This window comes from Dasypus novemcinctus, chromosome 25, assembly GCF_030445035.2.
Source record: "Dasypus novemcinctus isolate mDasNov1 chromosome 25, mDasNov1.1.hap2, whole genome shotgun sequence".
Taxonomy (NCBI): Eukaryota; Metazoa; Chordata; class Mammalia; order Cingulata; family Dasypodidae; genus Dasypus; species Dasypus novemcinctus.
The window spans coordinates 25182033-25198827 of NC_080697.1; the positions used below are offsets into that span (position 1 = coordinate 25182033).

The 16795-nt window shown below is 39.8% G+C and overlaps 1 pseudogene; it reads left to right on the plus strand.

Annotated features, from left to right (window-relative positions):
* LOC101420559 (protein KTI12 homolog) overlaps positions 1-16795 on the plus strand; it is an 88261-nt pseudogene that overhangs the window by 6055 nt on the left and 65411 nt on the right.

Sequence of the window (16795 nt, forward strand, 5' to 3'; positions counted from 1 at the left end):
GACTCAAAGCAATTTTATTATGTTTTGTACAAATATAAAACTGTGTTTAAATCCATATAGGAATTAAGCTAGTGTAAAGTCAAATTCACAAAGGAATAGAAACAAAACTCCAGAAGCAATAAGATTCATTAATTTAAAATAATAAATAATGTTGTTTAGCTGAATCTAAATTGCTGCCCCCAACTTGAGTAGGGTGCTGACGGTGACAACCCAGTTACTTTGAAAGTTGATGGATCTATACTGTTGGGTGCTATGGGATGACTCAATTCTCCTATCACTTTTCTTTTTTGAATTACTGGGGAAATTTCATTCACACAGCACATCCTGACAGTGTTTAATCTTAACTTTATGAAATGCATAATCTATGTATTAAACCTGACTCTCTTCTTTTTCATTAACCATCTATTGTAGAATGTCATCTTCAGGATGTCAGATCAAAGTCTTAATTTATTAAAAAACTTCAGAAACAAAAATCATAGTCTATGCTATGAAAGAGTCTTTCAATTGTAAATTATTGAAAAATAAGTTTCATGCTTATTACTGGTAAAGAATTCAACGTGGAATAAAAAGAGGCCCTGGGTAGCGACTGTCAGAGCCCGTCAGCCTATGCACAGCCAGGTAGATCCAGCCACAGGTTCCCTTTGGATGGTCCTCCCGACAAATGTGAACACAGGTCCCTGATCCTACTACTCCAGGTACTCGTTCAGATGTCCTGAATATTCTGATTTTAATATACTTATATCATTGTCAAAATATGATCACCAGAATACAAAATTTCAAATCTCATGAAGAATTTGTGTCCTCCTAAGACGTTTGTGCACCCCAAGACTCTGCTGAGTCTGGCCTGAGAAAATCTCCGGTGGGTGATTCTGGAGGCGCCTTGGAGCTCTGAACTTCTCCCATTATTCTAAAAGTCATAAATGATAAAAACCAAACCCAGACAAACAGGGTTAGTCCTCACCAAAACCATGAGGTTATCAAAGTTTGTCCTCCTTGCTCCCCTCTTCCTCTCCATGCCCATACTCTCTCCATTCCCGGGCCCCAAGAAGCCCAGGGTTTCGCTCTTACCAAAGCCCGCTCTTGGAAAGGAACAGGACCTTGGTCCTTAATGTCTGAGGATGAAGTTAATTAACATCATCGCTTCCAAAGGTAAATGCACATTAAGTCTGAGCACTGTCCTTTTAAATGCTTCTTTTTCACCCCTTTTATTTTTAACCCCCCGCGCAAGTATTTAAGATATCAATAAAGGGAAGCGGACTTGGCTCAATGGATAGGGCATCTTCCTACCACATGGGAGTTCCGGGGTTCAAACTCCAGGCCTCCTTGACCCGTGTGGAGCTGGCCCATGCACAGTGCTGATGCGCGCAAGGAGTGCCCTGCCACGCAGGGGTGTCCCCTGCGTAGGGGAGACCCACGCGTAAGGAGTGTGCCCCATTAAGGAGAGCCGCCCAGTGTGAAAGAAAGTGCAGCCTGCCCAGGAATGGTGCCGCACACACAGAGAGCTGACACAACAAGATGTTGCAACAAAAAGAAACACAGATTCACGGTGCCGCTGATAAGGATAGAAGCAGTCACAGAAGAACACACAGTGAATGGACACAGAGAGCAGACAATGGGGTGGGGAGGCTGGGGAGGGAAGAGGAGAGAAATAAATACATAATAAATCTTAAAAAAAAAAAGATATCGATAAAGAAGTCCAGGAAAATTGTTTGGTGGGGAAGAAAGGGAGACTTGGAAGCAAACCAGGGAGATGGCGAGCCCTGGGGACTTTTCAGCCCCACACATCTGGAGCCTGAGTCACATGAGTGATGACAGCAAAAGTCACACAATTATAAACTGTGCAGATTTGAAAATTGATCCTGAATCAAACAACCACTAATTTTCCTGGTCCCCTCTGGCAATCATCCTTTCAGACTACCCAGGGCTTTTAAGATAGGAAAACAATGAACCCCTGGTAACGCCCCTCCTTTCCAAGTCCCTCTCCACCAGCTTCCCACAGCCTCCTCCTGGAAGAAAACCTTCTGGTTGGCTATCTACATTCAAATTACACTTTCCTGTTTCCTCAGTAAGTTCAGAAGAGTGGATTCCCCCCCACGACTGGCGCTAAACTATAATTGCCTGCTGTATCTTTGGCCCCCGTTTTGAATAAGTGGTGTTAGATTTGCCACTTTGGCTAGTCCTCGGGAATCTGACCTGTCATACAAACTTCTAAAAATATCAGCTTGCACTTCACAGTTTCCGTTTTGGTCTCATGTAATTCCTTTTCAGTCTGTTTTATTTGAACCTGCTAACCTGTTTGGAGAAGAAGAAAAAATTGCTAGCTGGCACTGCCTGTCATCGGCCGTGTTTGCTTCCTTCTCTAAAGGCCTCGGATGAGAATGCTGGTCTCTGGGTAGTTGAATAAAAATGAGAAGAATGAAACTGAGGAAAGGCTTATTGACACACACTTTTCCCTTTGGTCTCCTACTATTACTACAAAGAGCACATCCCCCCATCTTCTCTCAGGGAGGATTCTGTGGAAAGGCTGCAGTAGTCCGAGGACTCCAGCGACCTTCTGGGGAACGCTGCGATGTGCCAGGCACTTGTGAGGAATGGGCAAGAGCTGGTTAATGCAGATGGGTGAGAGAGAGTTTTGCTGGGTGAATGGAAATGCTGAAAAGGGGGATCTGAAAGCCCGCTGGGCCAGCTGAAGGACAGATAAGCAAGTCTCTGCCTACTTTGGCTCTCCATGGAGGAGGAGAAGACACACCCCCTTCAGACTGTGGAGCTGCTTCTGGGAGAGCTGGACCACAGCTGGTGGGGGTCCCAGGCTGGACATGACAAATCAGAAGCGAATCACCCTGAATGCACAACACTGTGATTATACTAAAAGCCGTTGAGTAGGCACTTTGGATAGATTGTATGGCATGTGAATATATCTCAATAAAACTGCTTTAAAATAAGAAATAATAAAATAAAAAATACACATTTAAAAAATGTTTTTAAGCTAATCACCCCTCCCCCCGACATATACATACCATCTGGGGGTTCATAACTGGTTAAAACTGTGATGACTGTGGTTATCTGTGAAAGGCTCTGTAACTATGACATGTTTTATAAATATTCTTTAACAATATATATTTCTTGTGAAAGAGAAAGGAATTAGAATACCTCTACTTCAGGAAGATTCCAATTGCCTTCCTTCTCTAGGAGACCCGTGGGGGCCCGGTTTCGTCACACCCGGTGGGAGCTAACTCCCGGCTCCTCCGCTGACCTGCACAGGGCTGTGGGCAGCGCTGCGCAGCGGGGCTCTTCGTGCGCGCTGGGCCTCTAGGCTCACGTTGAACCCACTCGGCCAGGCGAAGTGCTCTCTCCAGATTCTGGGCTGACCCACACCAGCTCAACCTCATCTTGATCTGTTGCCCACATGGCTGGAGGGGTCCGATGTTTTTTCTCTTCTACGTTCAGTTCATACGTATTTGCTGAGTATTGGGGTAAGCACTGTGCTAGGTTGAATATAAAAATATCATGAGTAATGTATAGTCCGTGACTTTGAGAAGTTTAAATAGAGAAGATAGATGAATGAAAAAATAATTCCAATATGATAAGTAAATGCTGGTTTAACAGGATGCAAAGAGGGAATTTTCCTAATGTCCTGGAATTGGGGGCTAGACCCACAGCCAAACACGAAAGGTACCTGCACTACCAGGTTCCACAGAAGAGATGTTAGTGACTGAGAGCAGACCCCACCCGCAGAGCTTCTCAAGAGGCGTTGGAAGAGCTCCCATCGACTCCCTCCCCCCTCATCCCTACTGGGAAGGGGAAGGAGTGGTGGTCAGCCTAGTAGAGAGCATGGGTTGTGGAGGAAGCTCTTCGCCCCCTTCTGAGAAAAAAGGGGTGCCTGCCCTCCTGGAGGCCTACTGAAGGATCTTGAAGAACCCAGTTGTCTACACAAAGAATACTTTTAAACCAGGGAGTCCTGTGTCTTCCATCCCTACTGAATGCTTGCTGAGCTGAGGGATCCATGGTTCTTCTCTGGAGCTGCCACTGGTGTGGGGCATGGGAGAAGTTTCTTGAGAGAGTTTTATGTGGGTCCCCTTAAAGATGCAAATAGATGGAAGGGTACCTTCTGACAGTGGAAGGTGCTTTCAAGTCATCTGGGCCAGCAGGGCTTGAAGGGAATGCCGGTGCTGCAACCAGGAAGACTGTGGAGCAGATTCTTCTCCCGGTTGTCAGAAGATCACAGAGGGTGAAGATGAGGGCCTAAAGGTACTCCTGGCTGCAGATGAAGCAGAACGGACGTTAGCAGAGATGCGGGAGCAGAAGGGCAACCCAGGCAGCTGTTGGGACAAAAAATTAAAATTACACCCACCCCAGGGAAGAGGCGAGATGTGTAATATTAGCAGACTGATAGCAGGCATGGTGAGCCACTGCCGAGGTCCTCAGGAATGGAGGGGGCTGCAGTGAACAAAAACGGGGCCATCGCCTGGACAGAAACCATAGCAGCAGGCATCAGCAGATCACATCAGAAGAAAGAAGGCACACCCCCCTCGCTGAGACTGGGCATTTCCAGATCATCCTGCTTCCTCTGTCCTCTTTGCTCACCCCTGACTTGAGGGAAACATCACCTTGATGGGTGTAGGGGAGGGTGAGAAAAGAGCATTACACCCCCTAAATCAGGAGTCTAGCTTTGTCCAGAGGATGGGAAGAGCCTGGGCTGTAAATGAGACAATGATTTTAAATGGAACCAGACTAAGGTTTTTTTTCCCTCCCCTCCCCCTGCCCCGCCCTGCTGTTTTTGCTGTCTGTGTCTATTCACTGAGTGATCTTTTGTATCTATTTCTCTTTTTGTCTTCTTTTCTTGTTGTGAAAGTAATTAGTGCTGAATTGTGCATATGACTGTGGTTGAAAAGGGAAGTTTAGGGAAGTGTATGTCACTAGAAGGAAAGCTAAAGGATGAAACATCGGACTGTATAACACAGAGGACCCTGTTGTAGATGATGACTGTGGTTAACAGTACAAATATAAGAGTGTTCTTTCATGAACCATAAGGAAGGTATATGGGAAAAATACAATTAATGCAAATTATCCGCTATTGGTAATAGAACTATTGTAATATTTTTCATCAATTATAACAAATACTTTACCAATGCTAAGTATCAATAATGGGGGGTTAGAAGGGGTAAGGGTTTTTTTTCTTTTTTGTTTTGTTTTGTTTATGTTTGGAGGAATGAAAATATTCTAAAATTTATTGTGGTGATGAATGCACAATTCTGTGATTATACTGAGAGCCAATGATTATACACTTTGGATGGGTTATATGGTGTGCGAATAAAACTGCTTTAATTTTTAAAAAGTCACTTTTAAATAGAAAAAAAATGCTTGTGCATACTTTTAAGCTCTTAGGTTATGCAAATACATAAAAATATAGCATCATGTGATAAGTGAATAAATAACTTGGGACTGGGGCGGGAGAGTGAACTAATATTTGAGTGGGATCATGAAGGGTAGTAGTTATCTTCATAGAAGGAATTATAGTAATATTGCTATTACTAATAAGAGCTAATCTTTATTGAGTGCTTAACTGTGCCAGGCATGAGGCTATTTTACATATATCATCTCTTATTTCTTAGAACAATTAGTTCTCTAACAGAGACACCTATGCAAATAACTGCCAAGTATTTACTCATGACGCTCACCTTTCCTCTCTCCCAGTCAAATACTAAGGATTTTATTAACCCCTTTTTATTAGGGAGAAAGTTTAGATTTAGAGAGATAGTAACTTGGCCAAAGATACCCAGGTAAATTAAATGACTTGTCCCAGATCACTAGGTAATAGAGTAAGTGTCATAGCATTTAGGGTGAAGAGAAGAAGTAATTTATTTCCAAAACCTTAAATTCTACCAAGCAAGCCCTAAATCAACAGCATTAGTTTCAGGAAGATGTTTCATTTATTTTTATAAACGAAAGTCCTACAAAATTTTCTAAATGTCCTCTGGAAAAGGAATTTGCAACCATTTGCTTCAGTTTTGAATGAACATATACTAGAAAGTATATCAATATTAATCTTCCAAATTACTCTTATAATTTTAAAAGCATTGATATTTATTAGACTTTTTCCTTTTTCAAAAACACTCTGATTAGGAAAAAAGTAACAGGTAACTTTGTGGTTTACAAATTCCAATTTATTATAATTACGGTGTTCTAAAGCTGAAAGTATATTGTTTGCTAGAAAAACTGAAAAGGTAAACATGTATGATTGCTATAGAATAATCTAGCTTGTGTAGAGAGAATTTTAGGAAATTTTGAACACTGAAATTTTATCTTTTGGGTATTTTCATATATCACAATCAAGAGTATTGTACAATTAAATAAAATTAAAATTCAGATTACCCGCCCTATCTAATTTATAGTGTTGTTCGGGAGACATTAATACTAGTAATAGTTAACATTCATTAAGTACTTACTATATATGCTATATATAGTATATGATATATATGCTATATATATGATATATATATATATAGTAAACTTACTATATATCATATATAGTAAACTCATCTGAGACTAAAAAAGAAAACTTTATGTGGTAAAGTGCTATTACTATTCCCATTTTACAAATAAGAAAAATGAGGCCCCAACAGAATAAGTTAGTAAGTGATGGAGACAAGATTTGAACCCAGGCCGGGTAGCTCATGAGCCCAGGCTTTTAACCACTTCACCATAAAATACGATAGTATATTTTAAAAATTAAAGTGTGGCTCGTCTAGTTCTCACTCAATCCAGGCACCAGAAAGGAGCGTCTCAAATAATGTTTTAGGCCACTTTCTTTATACCTGAAGAGGTTAAAATTTTCAGATCAAATATTGCCTCATTGGAATTTGGTAACTACTACACATGGGTTTCAGAGGCTCTCTGATAAGTGAAAAGCATTACACAAATGTAGTATTACTAATTTTATTGGCTTGAAAAAGCATTGTTTTTTAATAATCGCTGAAAAGAGATACTGATACTCCACATTCAGAACTGAGTTTAGATTGTCCAAATATCATTCAGCATGAGGTTCTTTTGGAATGCCTCATTTTTCCTAACACTTACAAAATTAAAAATCTTAGACTCTATGATGTCAATCAGAGAAACAGTGCTAGAGGGAAAAAATGCTTTATAATTGTCCCCACCACAAACAATAAGACTCTGCCAAATCACCTACCACTCTAGATTGAGGTCATTGTGATTTTTGGCTCTTTTCCCGAAATCAAATACATCCTTGGAGAATGAAGACTCACATTGATGATATTCAAAGGAATGTGACAAGTCCCCAAGGCCATTTCCAAAGAGGAGTTCCAGCAGTAAATATATTCAGTGTTGCGATCATGATGGCATCAGTGTAGGACTTGCCTAAGTGACTACATTGCAGTGGACAATATTTATTTAAATGTGTACCTTCTGGTATGTTTTTGGGAAAAGAATTCACAGTACTTAACACTCATGTCTCATGCATTTCTCCTCCTGTTTTAGTAACTCAAAGTGGAACCACCTTCTTGTTGAGAACTTCTCTGCCAACAATCGACAATATGATGCTATATTCAGAGTCAGAGCAGCAGGCTGACCTGGTGAACTCCCACCCTACCCCCATTCCCCGACATTTAATACCCAGAGCTACAGGACAGCTAATGGTGCTTGTGTTAGAAAGAGCCAGGACAAAGGTCAGCTGGTGAGGAATGTCTCTCAGACCCCGCTTACCCAGCTCAGGGCAGCTGGCGCAGAGGGCGTGATGATGAGAAAGTAAGACCACAACACTTTAAGCCCTGTTATCTGAGCCAATGTAAACACCGAACCACAAATACTTCCCCTTCCTCCTCCAGAATCCAAATGTCAATTGCTTCCAGCTTCAAAGTTCTGAATCTCTACCACACCTCTCTTTGATTCAACTTAGCTTGGAAGGAGAACAACATGCCTGACTCCATCTGTGTGGTAAAACCTGAGTCTCTCTAGCCAAGTAATTAGGAGATACTAGGCGTGCCCCAAAACTGGATCTCTACAACATAATTCACCCTAGAAAATATTCTGGCCATCTATGAAATGACCACACAAACAACAAATTAGCCTCTGAAAAGGCCATTCTCTAGGTGGGCAGGATCTAGGACAAAACAGACCTAGTTCCAAGACCTGATTCAAAGGGCTCAAAGTAGCACAAACAATGCCAGATTGCTGAACCTAGGGGTTACACACATAAGGGCTTCATCTGGAAAACCTCTTCCCAAACCCCACATTCTTTTGACCAATAACATTGAGCTGTATTATATTTGCCATCCTTTTTCATTAAGAAACGTATCCCAAGCCCTTTAGCCTTAAAGCAGTTTAACAAGTTCACCTAACGGTGTACTCCTTCTGAGAGCTTTTGCATTGGTTTGGGTGTTCTAATTTGGGGGTCAGGGATGGGGGATTTTGGGGATAGTTTAAAGGATTTTTATATCACTCCCTTCATCATCAGTGCTATAATGTTTAAGCCCAGCACATGCGTTAGTTTCCATGAAACCATTGTCTCCAGTCTAAAATACCCTTTTTCCTACTGTCTTCCAGCAAATGTTACCCTGCTTCCAGGCCTTGCCTGTGAAGGACACCCACAAGACTTTTCAGGTGGGTGCTAGGTTTGGACCCCTTCTTCCTGGGTTCTTAACATCATGTTAGACTGGTGATGGTGAAGGTGGAGGAGGAAAGGGATGGGAGGTGGGGCATGGGAGTGGAGCCCTTTACATTGACAGTGTCTGGGCTGGCTTTTGATTCCTTCTGGTGGTACCTCCAAGGGAAGATTGAATCCCTCACCTTCCCTACTTCTCCACCACCCCCAAGACAACCTGTCTCCAACCCCGTTCTTGCTTCCACTGTTCTAATCCTCTTTTCTGTAGCAGGCTGTTTTTTGTTCCAGCTCCCAGGCCATATTTTCATGATACATAATTCCCCTCTGGGTCAGAGGCTGGAATTTGACCTCTGGTTCCACAGGGCTCTGGTTCCTGGCAAGTACGAGAGTGCTTCTTGTGAGAGCAACTTGGTGAGAAGCAGTGGCCATGGAGGACTATTCCCAGCATCCCTGCTGCTCTGCATGTTAAGTCCTCACTGACACAGATCTGCCATCAGGAGTGAGAAACCGCTTGAAGGCAACCTACGTTTACAGCATTCTTAGGTATATGGAGAGTAGCATGAGAGGAAAGGATATAGGATTTTGGTGGGCTGGGCTCCCAAGACTACTTTAACCACCAATCAGCTGTGCACTGTCGGGAAAGTACAATCTCTTGAGTCTTCATTCCCTCCTCTATAAAATGGGTATGATAAGATAAAATGGGTAAGATAAGAGCTGAAGAAAGAATGGGACGAAGGATCTATCAATTGGACTTGATTATTTTTCTCCGACGTAACAACACGGTTTTTCCTGCCTGGGGATCCTCACACATGCTTTTTTGCTCAGAAGATTCTTCAACTTATTTCCAACACAAAGCCCACTCCCAGCTGGCTAGCTTATCCTCACCTTTCAGGCTTCTTCATCAAAGAATACTTCCCCCTTCCATCCCTCACCAGACTACGTCAAACACCCCTTTTTGTTTTCCTAGAATATTCTATATCTTTCTTTTGCAAAACTATAATTTGGTAATTTTTGAGAATTAACTAAAGTTTATACTTCATTCAGGTTTCCCTAGTCTTTACTTAATGTCCTTATTCAGTTTTAGGATACCCCATTACTTTAGTTGTCATTTCTCCTTAGGCTCCTCTAGATTGGTAGTTTCTCAGGCTTTCCTTGTTTTGGATGCCCTTGACAGTTCTGAGGAGTGCTGGCCAGGTATTTTATAGAAAGTCTTTCAATTGGGGTGTATCTGATATTTATATTGAGATTAGACTGGGGTTATGAGTTTTAGGGAGAATCTCATCACAGTTTCTCAAGACTACATGCTATCCACATGTCTTCTCAATGTCGATGTTAACCTGGTCACCTGACTGAGGCAGCGATTGTCACGTTTCTCCACTGTGAAGTTATTTTTCCCTCTTTGTATACTCTTTGGAAGGAAGTCATGTGCAGTCCACACATAAGGGATGGAGGGTTGTGCTCCATCTCCTTGAGAGGTAAGATCTACATAAATTATGTGGAAATTTCTACACAGAAGAATTGTTTCTTATTGCTCATTATTCATTTATCCATCCAGTCATTTATTTGTGTCTGTACAGACACATGAATATTTGTTCTATGGTTTGGGTTACAGTACAAGACTATGTCATTAATATTGTTGCTCCAATTGTTCCAGTTTTGGTCTTAGGGAACTCTTTCAGGTTGGGTCCTGTGCTCTTTTGGCATGACCCCATCTTTTTATTTTTTGAGCACTTCATTTTTGGGGTTGCAACTAGGCTTGTCTTGTATATTCATGCCTGCCTTGGATCTTGGAATCAGTCATTTCTTCAAAGAGTTCTGATTCCTTTTATTGAGGAATGGTGTTAGAAACAACAATCTGGGCACTGATTGTGCTCATGCTACTGGGGTGCTCTCTCAGCAGACAGAGCAAGGAAATATACATGCATACACTAACCCGTATATATATATATTTATACATGCATCCATCCATACCTTTATTAAGCTAAACATGAGCTCATACTGATGTCTCCAACTCTAATCCATGAATCATTGTAGTCTCCTCTCTGCCTTGCTTGTCTGTAATCTTCCATGCCAACAGTAAGAAACCTGGCCCTTCCATCTGCAATCTATTCATTTAATTGTTCAATTCTAATAAACATGGCTAGTGGACTCAGAAATTTTAGCCTGTACCCCTCTGGGAAACAACTTTACCAAAATAGAGTCTAGGGCTGATGTACATTTCCTTTTACCTTTAGATGTACAACCTCCACTCATTTCCAAACTTACTTAGGTCACCACCTTTTCTCCCCACCTCCTTCAGTGAGGATACTTTATATATTGCAATACAGTTAGATTATTTTGTCATAGTTTGCAATTCATTCTGGAATCCCCTGACATCTTAAGTGATGTTTTTAAGTTTGCATACATTAAGGTTCACTGTTTGTGCTTTAAAGTTCCATGAGTTTTAGCAAATTTATATTGTTACCATTACAGTATCAGACAGGACTTTTCACTGTCGGACTCATCTATTAAACTCTCTTTCTGAAGCCCCTAGGCAACCAAGGAACTATTTACCATCACTATAGCTTTGTTTTTTCCAGAATGTCATGTAAGTGGAATCATATGGTATGCAGTTTTTTTCAGAGCAATGCTTTAAACTGTAATTAAATAGATAATTGTTTATTATTCATTAGTATAGCAGTTCATTACTAAGGGCCAACTAGGTGTCAGCTCCTGCTGTAGACAGATTGACCTTACATCCCAGCTGGCCCAGGTTAGTTTATGATTACAACTAGCATCCCATCCATCTTAGTATTTTAGCAGAAAAATAAGTGCCCTGGTTTGGACAATAAATTATATGGTCATCCTAGTTCCAGGTTATGAGAATATAGGACCTCTCTGCCCTTACGGAGCTTACTTTTATTTTTTAATTGAGAGAAATCATGCAGAAACACGGAGTTCCCCTATACTTCCCTAACACACAGACATTTCTATTATTAATGATTTTCATTTTTGGTAACTGTGTTACAAATGATGAAACAATGTTATTATAACTGTACTGTTAACTATAGTTCATAGTTTACATTAGGGTTCACTGTGCTGTACAGTTTCATGGTTTTAAATTTTTTTATTCTGATAACATATATATAACCTAAATTTCTCCTTTTAACCACATTCAAGTATACAATTTAGTGGTGGTGTTATATTCACAGTGTTGCTCTATCATCACCACTACCTATCACCAAAACTTTTCCATCACCTGAAACAGAAACTCGGTACCAATTAAGCATAAACTTTCCATTCCTCCCCTCTACCCCGGTCCCTGGTAACCTGTATTCTAGTTTCTTACTTTATGAAATTGCTTATTCTAATTACTTCACATCAGTGAGATCATACACTTGACCTTCAGTATCTTATATTTCCACAGTAATGAAGACACAGCGGATGTCTTCAAGGTTCACCCATGTTGTCACATGTATCAGAACTTCATTCTATTTTAGGACTGAATAATATTCCATTGTACATATATACCACATTTTGACCATAAATTCCATGATAGCATAAACCTTCTAGGTTTTGGTTTCTGCTATAATCCCTGTGCCTGCTAATACTTTACCTTTAAATACATCTACATCCTCATGAGTGTTTCCAAAGTCTATTGAGTAAGTTATTTATAACCAAGATAAAAGCAGAAAATTTCCCATTAAAACAAAGATAATTATTAGAAGGACCTGAAAATGGCCTATTTTAATTATGTCACATTTCCTTCAGTACATTAGGGCATTTCCAGTTTAGGAGGTAAACTGGCCACTTAAAATAATCCTTTAAAATTCTAAACTGTAGTTAATAGTACTATTTTAATAATCTTTTACCAATTGTAACAATAACTATTATAAAAAATTGCACAATTATGAAGAAGTGCTATTATCAATTGTAACAAATGTTCCACACCAATACAAGGTGTTGGTGGGGGGGTGGTATATGGGAATTCTTTATTTTATACATGATTTTTCTGTAAACCCAGAACTTCTCTAATAAAATAAAATTAAGAAAAAATCCAGATCATATTAGCAAAACCAAGAAGTAAAAGGGAAGGGGGAATTTATATGCTAAATTTTCCTCTAAAGTAGAGAGGAGACAAAAGATAACCTTTCACTCTTGACTTTAACAATTAGGAAAATATAGAATAAAATACACTATTGTGTTGATTTCCAGTTCCCCTAAAAGTTGTTGCCAAATGCTTCCTGGGCCAGGGTCTAAATAAAGCTGTAAAAGAAAGCAAATAGAACCTAAAAATCAGGAAAAGCTAAGCTGCTGGCCAGCCTGGTGGCCAAAACTATGATATCCCTAATTTTACTGCAGAGTAGGAGTCCTAGGACACCAGTGTTAGGTATAGTACTGGGGGGTCTAGGGACAGTCATTTTAAACCTCCTAAATAGAGAGTGAGCTCAAAGAAAAAGGGTGAGAGAAAAAATATATATTCCCATTCAAAATGAGTCTAAAAATATAAACTCTGAAGAAAGCAAAAGATAGGGGAAAAGTCAACAAAATCAACAATCAGTATAAGAATTCACTCACGATAGACAAAATAGTAGACTTAAGAATATCTGAGGTCTTCAAAGAGATAAATAAAGGAATAGTATGCACAAAAAAAGAGCACAAATTTTGAAATGAGGCAGATAGAAATATGAAGAGAACAACTGGGTACATAAAAAGCAATTTCAAGTCATTAAGTTGAAAAATGTCATTGAGCTAATAACATCAATAGGAAGATAAATTCTTGACCAAAAGTAATTAAAGAGAGAAGTCATGAACAGGAAGAAAGTACTAAAATGTTTTCTCTAAAACACAGTGCAGGGAAACGGACTTGGCCCAGTGGTTAGGGCGTCCATCTACCACATGGGAGGTCCCCGGTTCAAACCCCGGGCCTCCTTGACCCGTGTGGAGCTGGCCCATGTGCAGTGCTGATGCGCACAAGGAGTGCCCTGCCACGCAGGGGTGTCCCCCGCGTAAGGGAGCCCCACGCGCAAGGAGTGCGCCCCGCAAGGAGAGCCGCCCAGCGTGAAAGAAAGTGCAGCCTGCCCAGGAATGGCGCCGCCCACACTTCCCGTGCCGCTGATGACAAGAGAAGCGGACAAAGAAACAAGACGCAGCAAATAGACACAGAGAACAGACAACGGGGCGGGGGAGGGGGGATTAAATAAATAAATAAATCTTTAAAAAATAAAATAAAATTCAGTGCAGAGAGATAAAGATATTTTTAAACAAGAACAAGCTGTTAAAAGACAGGGATAAGATATTGAAAATTTCCAACATTCATTACATATAATAGGACTTCTGGAGGAAGACAACATAGGTCAAGGTGGAAAGACAGTATTGAAAAAAAATAATGGCTGAGAATTTTCTACCTTTAAAGGGAGACATGATTCCTTAAAATGTAAGTATACACACATACTGAGCAAAATATAGAAGGATAAATCGCGTGAAGCTAAGGAATACAAAATATAAAAATACTTAAAAATACAAATATCAAAAGGAAATCTTTAAAACTTTTAGAAAATGTATAGGTAAATATGTTTCTGGTGTAGTGGTAGGAAAGGATTTCTTAAATTAGTTCATTAAAAGAACCAACCCTAAAAATTATAGATTTTTTTTAAAGTCCTGCTCAGCAAAGATACTTTAAAAAAGTGAAAAAACAAGTATAAATTAAGAGAAAATGCTCATATAAACAACAAAATATTTTAATTGAGAATATATTTTTAAATTTCTACAAGTCAAAAAGAAACAACCCTATAGAAAAAAATGGGATTTATAAATTCCACAGAAAATGAAATGCACATGATTAATGAAAAATGAAGAGACATTCAACTCCACCAATTATCAGGGAAATTCAAATCCAGACAAAATAAGATACTTTATACCAAGTTGATTCATAAATATTTGAGAAATCTGATATTGAATTTTGGCAAGAATACATGTCAATAGAGCCCTATAATTAACTGTTGGGAGTGTAAAATGATGCAATAATTTTAAAAACAGTTTGGCATCAAAATTAAGCATTCTCATACCCTAAGACTCAGAAATTACACTCCTAGATATATGCCCTAGAAAATCTTTAGTACTTGTGTCTCAAGAAATAAGCACAAAAAAGTTATAACAGCACTCTTCAGAAGATCAAAAACTTAGAAACAGTCTAAATGTCCATGGACAGAAAAAAGTTAAATTGTGTATGTTCATACATTAGAATATTTCATAGTAGATAAAACTATATGATGACCTAGGAGAATCTTAAAATGTTGAGTGAAAAATCAAGTTCCATAGAATGATGTATAGTAAGATATCTTTTTTTATTAAGTTCAAAATCAAGCAAGACCAAATAATATATTGTAGTTACATACATAAATATCTAATAAAACACTTTAAAAAGCAAAGGGAAGCAGATGTGACTCGACCAGTTGGGCACCCGCCTACCACACGGGAGGTCCTGGGTTCAGGTTCTGATGCCTCCTAAAAGAAGATGAACAGTCACTGCCTCCCGCAACAATGAGCATTTGCCATAATCCAGCAGCCGCCGCAGCCCACGGGGAGTGGATGTGACTCAGGCCATTGGGCACTCCCCTCTCATGTGGGAAGTCCAGGGTTCAGTTCCTGGTGCCCCAAGGAGGTGAGCAAACATTGAGCAGACAGAGGGGAGAACCATCTGGGGGAGGGGGAGGATAAATAAAATAAAAATAAAGTTAAATAAAATAAATCTTTAAAAAAACAACAACAAAGGAATAATAAACACAAAATTCAGGTGAGATGTTATTTCTGGGAAGGAAGGAAACAAGAATATAGATTGGGAAGGAGCCCCTAAAATGATACATAGTTTTGGTAACCGCCGAGTTATTAGTTCACAAGTTTCATTAAATATTAGATATTAAAGTACTGCATATATGCATATACACACAATATTTAGTGATCATAAACCATAGATTATAATCATTCAATTCCACACAACAAAAGTCCGAAGGGAGAAAAAAATGAGTGAAAAGCTACTAGAAAAAAATGACAGATTACCTAAAAAAAAATAAAAGGAATGATAAGTAGTCTTAACAGCAAACTGCTCATAACAACAAGAAGTGCTGAAAAACAAGGTCTGAGGCAAACTAATAATTAACCTTAAGTTCAATACACATTTGAGCTATCAATTAAGGATGAAATAAGGGCTTTTTTTTCCCTTCCCTTCCCTCCCTCCCCCCCCCCCCGTTGTCTGCTCTCTGTGTCCATTCGCTGTATGTTCTTCTGTGACCACTTCTACCCTTATCAGTGGCACCGGGAATCTGTGTTTCTTTTTGTTGCGTCATCTTGTGTCAGCTCTCTGTGTGTGCAGTGCCATTCTTGGGCAGGCCGTACTTTCTTTCACACTGGGCGGCTCTCTTTACAGGGCGCACTCCTTGTGCATGGGTGACACCCCTGCGTGGCAGGGCACTCCTTGCACGCATCAACACTGCACATGGGCCAGCTCCACAGGGGTCAAGGAGGCCCGGCGGTTTGAACCGCGGACCTCCCATGTGGTAGGCGGACACCCTATCCATTGGGCCAAGTCCGCTTCGCAAGGACATTTTAATACATAAAGAGACTAAAAGAGGTTTTCATCTACCAACCAACACGGAAGGAACTAGTAAAGACTGTACTTCTGTAAAAACAAAACAAAACAAAAAAGGACCCTAGAGAAAAGGAGTAAAATATAAGAAACTGTTGAACCCAGAAACTGATGAAGTATATTGATAAATGTAATAAAATAATTGACAAGATATTTTGGATATTTTTTAAAGGTGAACCTGAAACTGCAGACTGCAGTAACAAAGAAGCTGGTGGGGGAAAGCATGTTGCTGAATGGAGAGTTCTAGCATTTTGGGGACCTCCACGTAAAAGGTTTCTGATTAGTTTTATAAATCATTAGAAAAGAATAGTTTATATATTTTTAAAAGACTACTGCTTAGAGAACAGAAATAAAAATTTTAGTCTCCAAACCTCAAAGGAGTTAAGGGGGAGGAGGGAAGAGAACATATAATGACCAAAAAAAGAAGAAGCCATAAATAAAGGGGCATAGCTATACATGTAGTAGAATTTTTCTTAAATCATGAGAACTTTATGCCAATACATTTGGAGACCTAGATGAAATGGACAAATTTCTAGAAAAATCATATTATT